Consider the following 18352-nt stretch of genomic DNA (forward strand, 5'->3'; position numbering starts at 1 on the left):
AATCTGAAACCAGTTGTTTTCTCATGACCCAGCCCACAGTTCTAGCATTGCCACAGCCTTGTTCCAGACATTAGCTGCCCATCCTAATGGCCAAGTTCTCCAGCAGACTGGCTTGCATTTCTACACATGCATTAACATCAGAGCGACGCATGTGCCTGTCTTTCCTGTCCCTGAGTGACCTCATTTCCCAGTTGAGTCGGCTCTTTATGACCTAAAGCTTACATCGTGTTCATTTAAATAACATTGTAATTGTTCAATTTTAATATGCCACATCTTAAATACACTAAGTAATGAATTCCAAATGTAAGAGATCACAAACACAAAATGAATCCCTAAGCAACTTAGCAATGCATCTAAACATATGACTTGGATGAGATGGGTACTGTGAAGAACCAAAGAGACTGCCTTATTTAAAGGGGACAATTAGTAACTCCAGTCCATTTTGCTGAGCAATAGCATTGACCATTGTATAAAAGAAGTGATTTATGCCAGTTTACAAGAATAAATCACGTGTATCTCTTCTCAACTCCTCTTGACCAGCGTTCTATGAGTATCTTGAAACCAGCTGCCAGAATAGGATTTACACTGGAAAAAAGGGAAAATGTTATAAGTCAAGACTGAAAACAAAAACTCATAATTCTAAGCATCTACTAGCATACAGGCAAAGGGGAAAGAATATGGATAGTCTTAGATACACTGGTGTTTCAAAAAAGAAGAAATTCAGATGCCTTTGTGACTCCATCTTTAAACACGGGTAAATCAAACAATGCCCTATCAAACAATGCAGATCAAACACCATGGTGACATAAGGAAACATTCCTTGGGGCCACCTGCTCACAACTTCCACCTGAGGCAATGTATCATAGCCTTGTTTATGGCTTCAGATCTTTAGCTTATACCTATAAAATCTGAGCAGTGGAGTCTCAAAGGAGCCTGAGCATATTGAATCCATTGATTAAATCCCTAATGATCAACATTTCTCAGGGACTGCTTCTCTTAGCATCCTTGATTGTGTGCAAACATTTATTATCATGTGTTAAGAAGTTAGTGTTTATATTAAAAGGTAGTTTTAGGGCTGAATAGGGCAATTTCTTAAACTAAAGTGATTCATAGATATCGGTGGCATCTCTTGTTTTAATAGCATACATTGTAAATTAGTTAAAATATTTGACTTATTGTATATACGTATGTGACTGCATATGCATATAGACAAAGAAATAAAAATCATTTCCAGAACATGTAATCACCCTTATAGTAGCAATAAGGTGAGGCATAAAAATGACACAGAATTGTATCTAAATCAGATGCCATCATTGACTGCTCTCCTGATATGAAAACAAGGACACAATTGATCTAGTTAATGTCAAGGAATTTGGCCACAGAGAATATAAACATCCTCCCTTGCAAAGGTCACTTGATGTGCCCATTGGAGACATTTGTTTAATTCTCATGTCTATTCTTTGCACATACCCCAACATCTCTGGACCACTCATTAGAGTAATATTACGACTACTCAAGTTTTAGCACTTAATTGTGTATTTTCAGTTTTAACTTTATGCCAACATTAATGAGTGTAATTCATCTTACACAGGCTTTAGAATAATTACCAAGCTCTGTTTTATGGTGTAAGAGGGTTGTAAAGCTAAGAATGTCTCTTCATGTTAATCACCGCCACAGTGAAATACTGGAGTGACATTTAGTTCGGAATCCATGATGTAACTGGGATCTATAATCTCTTGGTTGTTGCTCTTCAGTGACTTGTTCTCCAAATGAGGCAGGAGTTTTATAAGTTTCTTTAAAAAAATTTAAAAGTAGAAGTAAGAAAGCATAGACAGAAATCTCTAAGACGGGGTGACATGTGAAAGATTGCCATTTAACTGCTCTGTCTTCCTACCCCAGTGGCTCTTCATGTGCAGTTCTTTGAAATGCAGAACAAATGTTTCTTCCTCTTCATTGTTTATGATGCAGATGAAAAATTCAACAGCGAGGTCACAGTGTAATCTGCCTTGCATACCCTTATAAATTTTCTATCTTTACTGCCAGCAGAAGAATATCCTCATCAACTTTGAAATGGAAAGCAGCCCAGGATAGACATTCTCATCCTTTTAAATTAGCTATCCTGTTAAAATGATTCGAGAATCACCTTGACTCTGTGTCTTCTTTATTAGTGCCAAAAGCTCCAAAACAAGTAACACTGAATTTCTGAATTTTATGGGCATGCAAGTTCTTATTCTCATTCCTGTTGCATTTTCTCTATTAAGTACTGAAAGGTATTACTGAGGCAGATAGGAGGGGGCAGAGGGCACAGTGTGTTGAGTGCTTTGAGATGTGCCTAGAAGACAGAATTTTTTTATATATAAGCACTCCCCAGGAAATTTGGAAAATATTCACACTCAGAGCTCCTTTGTGAAGGTCAAACACAACTGGAATTCTCATGGCACTATGTATCTAGATAAACAAATGGACAAGAAACATCCTCCCATTTTCTAAAACTGGAACATTATAGCAATGGCAGAAAGCTAACACCAACAAGGAACAGAAAATGTAAGTTGGATAAGAGGAAAATAAAGTTCTGAAGAGATTGGTGAAAATGCTCTGCTATCAGTGGATTATGGATTGTGGAAATTAAAAGAAATCGAGATGTGGGTCAGCTCAAGAAATGGACTAAACCTGTGGAGTACCTGAGATTGAATTAATGGAGAAGTTGAAATTAGTAGTAATGACAAGAGAAAGAACTATTGAGTGGATAACATGGATGATGTGGGCACAAGATAATTATATGAAGTGAAGTGGGCAGTGAACTTGCATTCCAGGATACAAAAAAGGTTATTTTTATGTACATTGATGTTCCCCAAGAACTATGTTGAGAGAAGTATTGGAGGACAGAGAGATGGCTTCAAGGGCAAGAGTGTTTATTGTGCGAGCATAAGGAACCAATTTCAGACCCCAGCACCCATGTAAAAAAGCTGAAGTAGGCAGCTGTGGTTACCTGAATAAGACCTGTACAAGACTGATCCAGCCAACACACCAGTGAGGATGGAGAAGGGGCACAGCATGCTCTGCTTCCAAGGAGCTATTGATAGTTGATGGCTACTGAGGGAAGTTCATTTCTCTTCAAAGTGTGACCCCTGGCAAGTCGTTCATTCTCTAGTAAATGACATCAAACACACACACATATGGCCAGTACTAAATGAACTTAAGTGACTTAAAAGTGACATAAGGTTGAGAGAGGGGCATATATTAGGGACTCAGAGAAGAGTCAGAAGGGAAGAGTGAGAGATGGGCATGATCAAAACACATTGTGTACATCCACAAAGTTTTCCAAGAATTAACAAAAAGTATCTTAAAAAGAAGCTAAGGGTGGCCACTCATGCTTGTAAGCCTAGTGCTGGAGGTGGAAGAAAGGGTAGAAAGAGAAGAACCACTGAGATTTGCTAGCCAGCCAGAGTAGCCCCCAAAACAGTAAGTTCCTGTCCCAAAGGAATAAGGTAGAGAGTGATAGAGAATGTCCAATATCCTTTGGCTTCTATAGACAGACTCATAGGTGCACACACACACACACACACACACACACACACACACACACACACTTATATAGTCAGTACTCAAGAAACCTAAGTTTAAAACCTGAGTCAAGTACTCATAGAAGGAGACAGCAGCAATTTCAGCTAGAAAGCCATAAAGAGAAAGCTCACTGCACACACCCAAAGGAACATAAAGTGTGGGAGAGAGAATACTCCCACTTGAGCGGGCTGCGGGGAATTAGAATCCTCAGATATATTACAGGGAAATATTGAAAACGCCTAGACATTCTCCTGACAGCTAATACGAGTGCTGGAGGGCATAATGGGAGCATTCAAGGCTTTCTGAGAGAAGAGTTATGTTCAAGGTTGATGGGGTTGGCGAGGGGTAAGGAGCTGCAAATTTCAGAGATTGGGGGTTGGTGCTCTGGGGATCTGGCTTTCACAGGTTAACTGCTAAACCTGCCAAAGGAAAAAGCAACATGGCAGGATGAGTGGTGGCGATCATGAATGGTGGATGAAGACAAACATGAAGAGTACCCTGAGATCTGGATCCGCTGTTGACTCAACCAACTGAAGAATGGATGTCAAGGAGCTATGATCTTAGCTGGAAAGCCGGGTGCAAAGAGCACCCCTTCTTCTGAGAACAGTAGGAACTCTGGGCAGGGTTTTTCAACCCTTTGCTGATATACTCTTAATCTTGATTCAATGAGATAATACATTTTATTTCTTTCTTACCAACTACTCCCAGTTGTTCATGGGCATAAGTATGTATGCATAGTACACATGCTGACATTCGTGTGTAGACGTGTGTTGGGTACATGTACATGTGTGTGCAAATGCAAGTGGAGGCTAGCGTTTGATGTTGGGTATCTTCCTCAAGTACTCTCCACTGTATATATCAAGGCAGGGTCTCTCGCTGAAGGCAGAGTTCACCGTTTCAACCTTTCTTGCCAGCTTCCTCCAGAGATGTATCTCTTCTTGCTGAGCACTGGGATCACAGTGGGCGACAGAGCCCGTGTGGCTTTTGAGTGGCTCTGGATCTCAAGCTTGTGCAGCAAGCACTTCCCCTGCTGCACCATTTCCACAGCCCCTATCACTCCTAATCTTTCATGTCTGTCTTGGACTTCTTTACTGAGCTACAGTTTACTTCCACGTCTATTGGCCTTGGCTATTTAAGCATCTCAAGTGCAAAGCATTGAAATCTAAATTTTCTAGTTATCCTCTCTTCCCTGCTCTCAGGTTTTCTAATGTCACCTAGTCAGTTATAGCAAGAGTTCAAGCCAGATGAAAGCCCTGAGAAAGTACAATCAAACAGAAGATTTTGTTTTTAATCTATGTTGAAAATCCACCTACTTCTCAGCACGAACACTATAGCATTCAAGATTCAACTGAAGGTGATATGAGCCTTCCCTTTCCCTTCCTCCTCTGCAAGTGTACACACACTTGTGCGTGCATACGTGTGTATGTGTGTGTGTGCATGCATACCTGTGTGTGTGTGTGTGTGTGTGTGTGTGAGAGAGAGAGAGAGAGAGAGAGAGAGAGAGAGAGAGAGAGGGACGTCTTGGTAATGCTGTTGTCTGCATCTGTTGCAAGAGTTTGAGGCTTAAAATATAGGCAATGAGAGGAAAGGACTGTATACATAAAGAGGAGAAGCCTGGAAAAGCCCACATGGTTGAACTGGAGCCGTGTCTATCCTCACACTCTCCTCTGGGTAGTTGCATTGCAACAGAAGAAACTGGTGCCCTTTATACACATTGGCCCACAAGTCAGACAACTTGAAGGAAAATTCAGGGGAAGGTCATGCGGTGACAGTCTTGAGCGTTATCCCACACCAAACTGACGGCTTGGCAGATAATCAATGCATGTACGCTGCATCTGCCTCAGGCTACTGAGCATTAAAAAGCAACGCAACTGTGCCATCACTTTTAAATCCCAAACTAATAAAATATGTCCATGGCTCAAACTACCCAACCATACAGGGAAGAAGATTCTGGAAAACTGCCATTCCAGGCAAGTTGCCTCATTACAAAGAGATTATAGTACAACACCTTGCCAGCTTTGTGCGTATGTGCAGTTCTTGAAATCACAACTGTGTTAATTTCCCAATACAGACAACAGGATCATATTTCCACCCAACATGAAAGTTATCCCACCCGCCAAGGAAAATATGCCAACCCTTGTCTCCTTAAGAGACAAAATCTTTCATTTGTGTGTTTTCATTCTTCTAGCCAGCTTCATACCTTACATCTTGGGTATATAGTTAATTATTATTAACATATCTTATATTAGAAGGTGGCAGATTGGGAGAGAGAAAAAAACAAAAATATTTGCTTAATATATATTTATATATATATATATAAACATATCAAACTAGGGAAAATAGTCATAAATATTACACTCTCGCTTTCTGTATTTGGTCACAGTGTTGAAGATGGTATTTAAAACTACCTCTATATGTTATTATTTTTATATTTCATCAGCAAACACTTCAGCTCATCCTGGAAGCTTGCCTGTATCAAGCATCTACCACAGCATCATGAAAGAGCCACACACGGACATAAATATTTATTGTCTAACAAGTTTTGTGAGTCAACTCAGAGTGACCCAGCTGGGTGACTGTCAGTCAGGATTTCATGAGGCTGCTGCTGAGACTTCAACCAGGATTGTAGTAATCTGAGGGCTTGAAGAGGGCTGAGTGCTTGATCTCAAGGTGGTTGGTAGAAGCCTTTGATAGACGTCTTGGTCTTTTGCACGACATTAGGCAAAGAGATGTGGAGTCTGCCCAGAAATCTTGAGGTTCTTTATACATAATATTAATGTGAAAATGAAATGTCCCCCACAGGCTCAGGTGTCAAGGACCCAACTGCCAGATGTAGACTGTGAAGTGTTATTGGAACTTGAGGGCTCTGACCAAATCAACAGACCATACCCTTAATGGGTTTATAATATGATGTCATTATTTTGGAGGTGATAAAGGGGAGATGAGGAGTCTAGTCTTAAGGGCATTACCTGCAAGATATATCATGTTTCCTCCCACATCTTCTGCTTCTAGTCACAATGAGGTAAGAAGCCCCTGGCCCTTGTTCCCATCACCACAGTATTCTGCCTCCTCTCAGGTCCAACACGGTGAGTCCAGATAGCCATGAACTATGACCTCTGAAGTCATGAGTCAAAATCAGTTCTTCCCCCCTAAAGAGTTTTGTCTCAATGAAAAACTAAAATGATGCCTTCTGTCTCTCACCAAAGACTGAGCAATAGGAGAAATGCTTCCATGAGTTCACATATCCTTTTATGAATCACTCTCGGAATTCACAGTTACTTCCGTTGTATTGTATTAATGAGACTCGAGTTACTAAATCTGGCTAGTCAAAGAAAGGAACTTATACCCCTTTCCCCACCATCTTGAATGGCATTTCAAAAATGAAATATTTTTGGAAATATTTTAAGGAAATATTTTAAAACACCATGGTCATCCTGATAAATTCTATGGGTTACTCTAATAGTTACTTTATTGATGTTTGTTCTTATTCGTAAGGAAGCAATTAGAGTTCATTTTATAACCAACAACCAGTAATTAACATGTAAGTAAGATCTATTTCGCTTTCTGAACTGAAACTTTCCAGTGGCTCCTCCCTGCACATGTAATGAAGTCCAAGTAGTTATTGGTGTCAATGGGCTCCTTAGCACCTGGCCTCTATCACGAGCTGTGATCTCAATCCTACGGACTCCACTCTCATTCCCTACACTTCAGCTCAGGGTCTCTCGGACCCCACACTTCTGATACCTTGGGCTGAACACCTATGTCCTGGGAGTCTGTCCCGCACACAGTAGAATGATTGGCAGCTTTCCAGGCTTCTAAGTAGTTGCTAGAAGCACCTCCATAAGCATTGCCATCAGTGATGTGCCCATACATTGCTAAGTAGTCAAAGTTCCATACTCGAGAGCCACATCTCAGCTATATGGGCAATCTCTATGCACCTATTTCTTACTGTTTTAATTTGGTTTGATTTTGTCTTTTTTTGGTTATGACTATTAACTATCTCCTTTGCTTGAATACAATACATGGGTAATAGGGGTGTTTTCACTGGTGTTTTCAGGTACCTAGCCCAGTGCCAGTCACACATTAAAAGTTCCAAAAACATTTATCACATGATTTACAAATGCTTTTGAAACAAGGAATCCATTAGTGTTTCCCACTTGCCTTTATCTATTAATATTTTTTACCAGAAAAAAAAACCCAACGTACTTTAAATGTTTCAAGGCCCTGACTTCACCCTAGGAAAACGTTGCTTATGCTATGTTGTCTCCGTTAGCTTTCTAGTGTTGTGATAAAGCACCAAGACCAAAAGCAAGTTGGGGAGGAAAGGGTTTGTTTTACTTACAGCTTGTAGCATTCATCTAGAGAAGTCAGGGCAGGAACTTGCAAGCAGAAACAGAAGCAGAAGACATGGGCACTGTTGTTTATTGGCTTGCTCCTCATGGCTTGCTCAGCCTGCTTTCTTATGCACCCCAGGACCACCTGCCCCACAGAGACACCACTTACAGTGGACTGGCCCTCCTCATCAACCTTTAGTTAAGACAGACACCCCAGGCTGGCCTACAGGTCAATCTGGCAGGAGTAATATTTCAGTTGAGGTTCCCTCTTCCCAAATAACTAGCTGGTGTCAACTTGACATAAAACTAGCCAGCACACATGAGCTTTATCCCACACCCCCCCCCCCATACATATGTCTTCCTTTCTGGAAACAGCACATATCTCTAGCATATTGCCTAGCGTTCTGCTTTTTTCCTTCAAAGAATGGGATGATTTATACTAGTCTACACACACACACACACACATACACAACACACACACACACACACACACATCATTTATGCTTAACATGTCATTACAGTTTGAAATCAAAGCCACAGAGGAAGAGGAGGTAAATAGGTTACCTACAAAGTTGGTGTACATATATCATTAGGCAACAAATTAGATTGTGAAGTTCCTGAAACAAAAATGCATATAAATTTAAGAGATTTTTTTCCCCAAGATGACATTTAAAACTGTCTTCTTAATATATAAGGATATATCTGTGAAAACATTATCCTTGAATTAGAGTTCATTAAAAAGATACAGAAAACTTTCTAAAAGGCTAAGGAGTGCCCCCCAAAAGATGTAGGAGATACACCCCTGGGTGTGTCTGTGAGTTCTTTCCAGCAAGGTTTAACTGAAAGGTGAAGACCTATCCTGAACGTGAATAATGTCATCCCATTTTCTGGAGCTCACAACTGGATTCAGAGAGGCGAGGGGACACCCAATGAGCCTCAGCATTCATCTCTGTGTGCCTGAACTAAGGACACAATGTGAGCAGCTGCCTCCTGCTCCGACCACCACACCCCTCCCTGTGACAGACTATCCCTTCAAACTCTAATCCAAAGTAAAATCATCCTCCCTTCAGTCACTTTTGTCAGGTAGGTAGTTGCTTACCTCAGTGAGGAAAGCAACTAACATGGTGATTATCACCTTACGAGATCAAAGTTAAATATTACTTTATAGTCAAAGATACCATTACCGTAAGGGTCTCGGAAAGCAGAGATTATTGTGGATTGTATGGACAAGTTCTGAATGTAACCCCAAGGGTGATGGAGGGAAACTTGCTGCAGAGGAAAAGGTGAAGAAAAAGGAAAGAGAGAGCTATGAGGTTCTATACTGTTGGCTTTGGAGACAGAAGTGGCTGTAAACCAAATGCATGGGGAATATAGTCCTAGAAGTTGAAAAAGGGCAGCAGAGGTGCACAGGCCTGCTTATACCATGACTCTTGCCTAGTGATAGTGACTTTGACCTCTGGGACCTCAAGAGAAGACTGTGTTATCTTAAACACTTAGGTCTGTGACAATTTGTCATATCAACCATAGGAAACTACAGTAAGCTCTTTATCTTAATGACCTGTGACAATAATGATACCAAAGGGCAATTTTAAAGTGAGCATCATTTTGCAGAAGGTTAAGCAATATTGCCAAATTACAAAAGGAATTCAAATATGGACTTTGTGATCTAAAAAATGAGGCCGAATCTGTGACCTACGATGTAAAGGGGGCTATTTCTTCATGGAGAAGTGAATGGAGGAGAGAAATTCTTGCTAGAAGATTAGGAGTGGAACCCACGGCCTAGTATGGTAGTTCACAAGGCTATTGAACACCAGAGTAGAGAGAAGGGAGATTCTATCAGGATGAATGGGGGAGTTTGCTGCCTTCAAGCATGGCTGGATCCAGGGATTGTCCACCGCTTCTCTGGGACTCTTAATCCCTCAGTTTACTTTCCCTGACAAAGACCTATAATAAAATATTCAGTACTGAAGTCCCAATAATAGTTTTGCAGAAATGTGGCCAGTGAGACAGTTATTTTGTCATTTGTGGAGGCTAATAAAGCAGTCCTAATTATTGATCTTCTTGTTCTGTTAAGCAAAAGGCCTCCAAGGACAAATCCAGAGCAAAGAAGACTCGGATAAAACATGGCAATAAATTAGGCACATGTAAATAAAGCTTGTCATCGCAGCATCTGGACACAATAACTAAACATCCTGGGGTTTGGAGGTTCAGTCTGCACTAGTATTAGCTAGAGAGGTATTTTTTGGAGCAAAGGCATTTCTTTATGCTTATCACCTAACTCAGAGATGCTGGGTTTTGATATCAAGAGGGAAAATGAATTTTGGGGATACATCATTGTATTAAAATAGGAGTTGCTGAGAGCAAAAATATAATAATAATAATAACAATATACTCAATACTGAAAAAATTGTCATGGGTTACTGAACAATAAGGATCCTGGACTTGTAAACATACATTTCATGCATTTGAATCTAAGGGCTAGCATTCACTGTCTGCCCTACCTTAGGTATGTCACTGGACCTCCTTAAGTTCTGTTTTATTAAATGATCAATTAATTAATTTTTCTCAGTCCAATCACAGTTTCTCTTCCATTCCCTTCTCTTAGTCCCTCCCTTCAAAACTCCCCCACTCTTCCCATTCACCCCCTCTCCCTTCCTTTCAGAAAAATGCTGGCTTTTCATGAATATCAGCCAGCCATGGGATATCAAGTTGCAACAAGACTGGACACCTCATCTCCTATGAAGGTTGGACAAGGCAATCCAGCAGGAGGAAAGGGTCCCAGAAGTAGGCAATAGAGTCAGAGACAGCCCTACTCCTTCCGCCTGGAGTCCCACAAGAAGACCAAGTCACACAACTGCAACACATGTGCAGAGGGCCCAGGTCAGGTCTATGTCAGTTCTCTGCTTAGGTTCAGCCTCTGTGAGCTCCCATGAGCCCAGGTCAGTTGATTCTGTGTGTTATTCCATTATGAACTCGACTCCTCTGGCTCCCACAATCCTTTCTCCCTCTCTTCTGTAGGATTCCCAGAGCTCTGTCTGATATTTGTCTGTGAGTCTCTGTATCTGTTTCCATTGGTTGCTGCGTGAAGCCTCTTTGATGACAATTAAGCTAGGCCATGAAGATCTAAATTTTTAATATGGAAAATATTTATAACAATAATGATAATTTGTCTAAAGGATTTCATGAAAAAAAAAATGGACAAGTTTCTTGGTCCCCTTCCTGGAACGTATCATGTATTCACCAATAATCAATGTAAACTTATCAGTGGATAGCAATACATACAATGTTATATACAATGTTCTAATCTCTTAAAAATAAGAAACTGTACTGTGTGCATGGTATCAAAAACTTCTCCTAATGCTGTGTCTTGGAATCCATGATAGAACTGAGTCACCCATGGCTGCATTAGTGGGTAAGGCTTAATGAGTATACAGAGAAGGTGGGAATAAATGCTTCCTTGCCCCAGGTCAGCCAGGAGGTAGGCGAGGTCCCTGGGTAAATCTCTTGTGTTAAGGCTCTGCCTCTAGTAGTTGACCCTAGCACTGATTACTTTGCTTAATAAATCTATTATTTCTTTTTTCTGCATACAGGGAAGTCATCTGAGACTGGATTGCTGCCATGTCACTGTTTCTACACACTGGGTTATAAGCAGAAATAATGTGTGCCGTCCATTTTAAATCAGGGAATCTTACTGCTTTGCTTCATGTGGAATTTCCCAGAGTATATTTTCACTCTGATGCAAATTTCAAGATAACAGTGGTCCAGAACAACCTGATCCCTGTGTGTAAGAACGGACTCCAAAGAGTTGAGAAACTGGGGTGAAGGGAAGGCCTAGACAACACTGCGCAGTTTACTGCAGTCTTCCTGGCAGCAAGTTGGACTGAGCGGCAGCAATACCCAGCAGAGAGCTACAATCAGGGTCAGCTAATGGCGTTTGTAAAATTGTCAGACAAAAGTAACTTCATCCATGGCTGTAAGATGACTCAGTAAAATACCTGCCCCCAAAATGTGAGGACCTGAGTTTGAATCCCCAGAACCCAACCTAAGTCGGACGCAGTAGTTCACACACTGGTTATCTTATAACTGCAACCACAAGATGGGAAGCAAAGAGGAGAATCCACAGAAGCTTAGGAGCCAGCTGGTCTGGCATTCAGCAATGGTAACCAAGAGGCTGCGCAAAATGAGGTAGAAGGTGAGGCCAAACATTCAAAGATGTCATCTGACCTCCACACTTGTGTGACAGCATGCTCATGTTCATATTTACACAAATAAATACATGATCCCCCTTCCTCCTCCTCCTCCTCCTCCTCCTCCTCCTCCTACTCCTCCTTCACCTTCTTTTTCTCCCCCCACCCTTCTCAGATAGCTTCATACTTCTATGCTACCTGAGATACAAGTGGCCCTACTTTTGTGACAGTTCCATCACATGCCAGCCTCTCAGAGAATGTCTCCCAGTCATTAGATCTTTCACAGCCTTGGGTCTCTACTGCAACCCAGACATCCTTGCCATACAATGTCCTATCAGAGTTTCCTTGAAGGGGACCTAATCCTGACATAGTAATCTTTTGGGACTCTTTATACATACCTCCTTAATCTCTTCATTCTTGTATTTTGCATACTTGCAAAACCAGCACAATGTAGACAACGCTGCCAAATTCTACTGCCAGTTTGAAATGTAGTCTGCCAATCTGTAGCCCTGTTATAGTGTTTCTCTGCACTATGGAAGATCCCGAGACAAACACATCTCTGGGTGGTTTGTTTTTGAAGAAGTAACCCCTCCTATGGTATTGGTATTCTCAGCTCAGTCTCTTACCCTTCGAATAAATTCCTTTTTTTTTTAAATTTGAGTCTTTGATAAGCGGGTTCTTGTCCTCACAATCCATTTTTCTCTTTCCCCAATCTAGAGCCCAGGGTTTCTCTTTAATGACACAAATGAAGATGCGTGTTCCTTACCTATCGTGTCCAGCACTTTAGACTTGCTCGTGAGCCTTTCCTCTCCCAGGCACACATTTTTCCCATCTTCCCGTTTGGAATTTGTTATAAACCCCGGTAATTGCAGTGAGAAATAGCCAGGCCATAGCTCAGTTGTTACCCTCTCTTGACTACCTTTCACCCAACAAAAACTCAGCTTCACTTAAATTTTCAGGACCTAAGCAGAATGCACCCAGATTTCTTTTTTTACCAGAGTATAGCAGGAATGGCTTGTTGCCTAGTTCCCAATAAGGTTTTTATTTCCCTGTGAAACCTCATGTGCCAGGTTTTCACTGTCCATGTTGGTCAGCATGCGGGTCTTCTGCATCCTCTCAGAAGAGCCTATTAAGCCCAGGGTTTCTCTAACCTGGAGCTCTATAGTCTTTCACATTTCCCCTGCAGACCAGTTCCAAAGGCTGGAATCACATGATCAGATTTATCCTTAGTATTCATTATCAGTATTAGTGACTTCTTCACTGTGCCAAGGCACATGACGAAAGAAATGTAGGGGAGCAGGGTGGTCACAGTTGCTTTCTAGCTTCAACCATTGAATGGTAAAACTTAAAATGATTTTGAGTAATAAAATTTCATATTCAAATTTATATCAATACTCAAATCGAGCCTGTGGTAATGACACTGGCTCTTGACAAAACTCTGAATGGGGCCACTGAGATGGTTTAGTGGGTAGAGGCACATGCCATCAAGTCTGACAACTTGTGTTTGGTCCCCAAGACCCTAATGGCACGAGGAAACAGACTCCTAAAGGCTGTCCTCTGAGCTCCAGGTCACACAGTAGTATACACCTACACATATACACACAGATAAAAATAAATTAAAAACTAAGCAAGAGAAAATCTTAAATCTGTAAATGGAAGCCGTGCCCTACACATTCTTTTAATTAGAAAACTACTCAGGGGCAAGCATGACCGAGTGTCCAACCGAAGCGTCATTGGCTCGAAACCATTCTCACTGAATAGAGAGAGGCAAAAACCCTGAGTAAAGAAAGAAATTCATCAGACCTGAGAACTGCTCTTGAGAAGAATTTTTAATTTGAGTATCAAATGAAGTGGAATCATATATATATATATATATATATATATATATATATATATATATATAACTTTCCAAGCTCTTGTGACCCTTGCTGAAGGAATCTTGGCCTAGAATAAAGGAAACTATGATTACTGAAGATTTAAAATAATATAAGACTCCTCAAGTTTCCATGCAAAAGAAGCTGAATAAAGAAAGTACTTATTCCCCATGGAAGACATATCCTCACTGTCCCCTTAAACCTCACCAAAGAGGATAATAGAAAATGAACCGTATCCTGTAACGTAGAGCAATTATCTCCTACAGGAAACAGACAGGGCAGCCACTCCTGAGCTCTGAACTGGAATCTTGTGGCATCCAGGCCCCTGCAGACATTCTTTAAGGGGTCTGAACCGTGAGATTTGAGGACTGTCACTGGCCCTCATTGTTTTTTGTGCCTTTTTATTTCCACTTCCAAATAGCAATATTTATTGCAATTACCCAATTTTTGTCCTACCTTTTTCGACTGTGTGTATAGGGCAAAAGGAGTGGGTAACCCAATTCTGTGACCTGAGGGGACTTGTATGTGGCCTTCTTTAGGGAGGGGAGTGAGTGTCTTTTACACATGAGGAGAGAAAACCAAGTATTTGGTGACCAGAATGACTATTTCCAGTCAATGAGATAGAAGAAGTGATGTGTATAATGGTATTTTATTTGTTTTTAGAAACAAAACTTGCCTGAAGATCAGGATGCAGAGCGAAACCACTAGAGGCCAGGGAGCGGTGGCACACACCTTTAATCCCAGGACTCAAGGCTACTCTGGGATTAAATCTGAGATTGAATCTGTGTTAAAAAAGAAATAGACTCTCTTCGCATTAAGCTATAATATAACCCACAAGTCTTAGTGGCTCCAGATGGAAATTTCTTATGTCTTGCTCCCAAAACATATGAGCATATGGGCATTGTTTCATACACAGCTATGCCTCACAAGGAATATATATATATATATTTTTTCCATGTATGCTTATAATGCATTCTGTTACTCTCCTTCCCACCTTGTCTCTGTCTTTTTTTTTTGTTGTTTTGTTTTTCAAGACAGGGTTTCTCTGTAGCTTTGGAACCTGTCCTGGAACTCCCTTTGTAGACCAGGCTGGCCTCGAACTCACAGAGATCCGCCTGCCTCTGCCTCCCGAGTGCTGGGATTAAAGGCGTGCGCCACCACCGCCTGACTGTCTCTGTCTTGTGATCCACTGAGTTTAACTAGACTTGTGTGTGACCATGAATTTTGAACAATCTGCGGCATCCTGGCGGCTCACCTGTAACTATGCAAATGAATAAAATAACTGCTTTTCCTCCAGAATCCACCAGTAGCCCATAATTTAGTAGGGTGGGATCTGGTCCTCTGAGTTTCTCTGTAATTCATACTTGACTGATAGCAGACCCAGTCTTCAGCTGTGAGAGATCAGTCTGTGATGGCTATGCAATGCCCAGAATATGGGTGACTTCCGGCCCTTATATTCTTTCACTCCATCCTCGGTGATATTCCCTGAGGCTTAAAGAGGATGGTATAGGTATTTTATTTAGAGATAGCACTCAACCATCACTTATTCTCAGCACTTCAGACGCCTATGAGTCTGCATTCACCATAGTTCATTGCAAAGAGAAACTTCCTGATTGAGGCTGGATACAGCCTTTGTCCACGGGTATAAACACAGATTTTTAGAAGGCAGTGTGATGTCACATACCGTTAGACAAATATCTCACAGAGATTTTTCTTTCCATGAACCTAAAGGAGCAACTCACAGCTGGAAAATATCATATCCATAGCACAGAGATCAACAGTGGAAGAGGCCAATGGCCAATGCTGATGTTGGTGGCTGTTTTCATTAAGGGAGAAAAGTAAATCACTGGGGACAATTAAATCAACATCATCTACAACACATGCAAACACACCTTACAGAACTATTTTAAGGATTAAATAAATTATAATGGAATTCCAAAGTTAGCATGTTCCCAGTGACAATGTATCTCATGCAGACATAAGCTAGCTAGAGCTATGTGGGTTTTTCCTGGCTCCAGTGACAATGTACCTCATGCAGACATAAGCTAGCTAGAGTTATGTAGGGTTTTCCTGGCTCCCTGTTCTTTGCACAGCTGTACACATTGCTAGCAGGGAACAGATGCTAGGGAAGTTCTGGGCAGCGGTGTGTGGAGCTGCACGCTGAGACCTGTCATCTTTGAGAGATGTGTAACTGGTGACATCAAACTAAAACTTTTTTGTCAACACTGGAGAGTTGGCGGTTTGTTTGTTTTTCACAAATGAAAATACAGAATACAGCATGGCACACTGGCTGAGAAGATACATGGCCCTAAATGTTTGCTCCATGTGGACTTCCTACCTATGTGGTTTAGAACCTTGCAGAACCATGAAGTAATCTAAGGGAAAGAGTCTGACCTTATTTGGAGCTTCCAGAATTTAATGATCTCCCCTTGTTTCTACCATGACCTGCTACAGTCTGCTTATGCCTTTCCACTGCCAATTCATTACTTCTATCTCAATTAACATTTCTCTTTCATTTTTAAAAAATTCCTATGGGATATTTGTTAACTGTATGCCCTGCTTAATTTAAACATATATAGGTCTTCTCAGGCTTGGCTATTCAGAGTTGTATGTAATTACAAAAGTACTTCATATATTCCTTCAGTAGAGACTGAAGATCAACTCCTAGGCAGCTGGAAGATTAAATTACAGGTCTAGTGATGGAGCAGAGGAGAGGAAAAAAATCTGCTTGAGGCAACTGAATGGTTAAGTGAATTGTGTAGACCTTCAAACTCAAATGCTTACTTTCTGTGCCAATTTGTTTTTTTCATGGCTGTGACCATATAGCTGACATGTAGCAACTTAAGGGAGAAAGATTCATTTTGGCTCACAGTTCAGAAGATACAGTTCATCATGGGTGGAAAGGCAAAGGGACCAGCTCCTGCCCCTGTAGCACAAGATGCTTGCTCAAGTCTTGAAGAATCAGGAGCCAAAAATGAGAAAAGTTAATGATGAGCTGTCCTTCTACTTTACCATTTTTTTATTCATCCTAGGATGCCCAGACCTTGGGATGTTATTGTTAGTACTCAAAGAACATCTTCCATCCTCTGGTAATATTTTCTGGAAGCATCCTCTTATACATCCACAGAGATAGACTTCACTGAATCCCTGTGAGTTCTTTAACCCAACCAAGTTGACACTTAAGTAACCATCATGGTCTCCATTTCTTTGCCAAGTATATTTAGAAAGTTATGCCCCATGTCACTGGAGTCTCCTGTGCTGAACAGTCCTCTTCATTCCAGATGTTATACTGTTACTGACATTATAATTTTGTACATGTCAGGATGCATCCATCACTCTCTTCTTTCTGACCCAGCCATGCTGACCAACTCTACACATTCTGTACCCATTTTAGCTGTCTGTGGCTATGAGACATTACTCCATACAAACAAATAATTTGAGTTTTATGAGAAGAAAATAGTACTGAGGATAGAATCATGAAAAGTCTCAATATTTAGGGGGCACTAAAGAAAAGATCTGTGATTAATCTAATACGAGCCATTTCATAAAACCCAGTTAAAGAGAGTTTTGGGAGTTAGAGAATGAAGGAAGAGTGAGTTGTGATGAAATGAACTCTCACCATAATGTATGCAGTTACAGTGCTAGAACCCTGGTGATGACAAACTCATAAGCATTGATTTGTGGAACAACAGTTTGCCTGCTTCAGATTATATTAATGAATATCTGTACCCTTGGCTGTCCCATTCCTGCCACTCCCATGTGCCTCTCCAACACAGTCAGCAAGAGTATTTTCACCCAGAAGTAAGTGACTGTCTTTCCTGAGAAGGCAACCCTTTCACTGAAGGATAGTATAAAAGACAGATGAGTTTGATTGGAAAAAGAAGAGAAAATTTCCTCTTTATTTTTCTAAGTTTTGGATTCAGGGGGTAGCAACTGGAAATTGAACAGTGAGGCATTATACACGGGGTATGCAGAGCATCCCTGCTAAGTAGAGAAAAAACAGACAAACAAGAAAGAAAGCATTGAAGGAACAATAACAGAAACTTTGATTATAAGAATATTAGCCTGAAGCTAGAGAGATGGCTCAGAAGTTAAAGGTTCATGCTGTTCTTGCAAAGGATCCAGGTTTGGTTCCCAGTATTCTCACTGGGTGGCTTACAACCACCTGTAATTGTAGTTCCAGAGGATGCAGCACCCTCTTCTGACTTCCACAGGTACAAGGGACACATGTGGTACAAGTATATGGGTATAATTTTACACACACACATTCATAGAAAAATAAAAAATGAACCTCTAAAAAACATGATAAAATAAAAAGTAGTTTATTTACTAATCCATGAATCTAAACAAACACCAAGTAAGATGAACATAATAAGAACCCCAACTAGAAACA

This window comes from Microtus oregoni, unplaced genomic scaffold (assembly GCF_018167655.1).
Source record: "Microtus oregoni isolate MIOR12 unplaced genomic scaffold, Mior012 000055F_ref0000237, whole genome shotgun sequence".
Lineage (NCBI taxonomy): Eukaryota > Metazoa > Chordata > Mammalia > Rodentia > Cricetidae > Microtus > Microtus oregoni.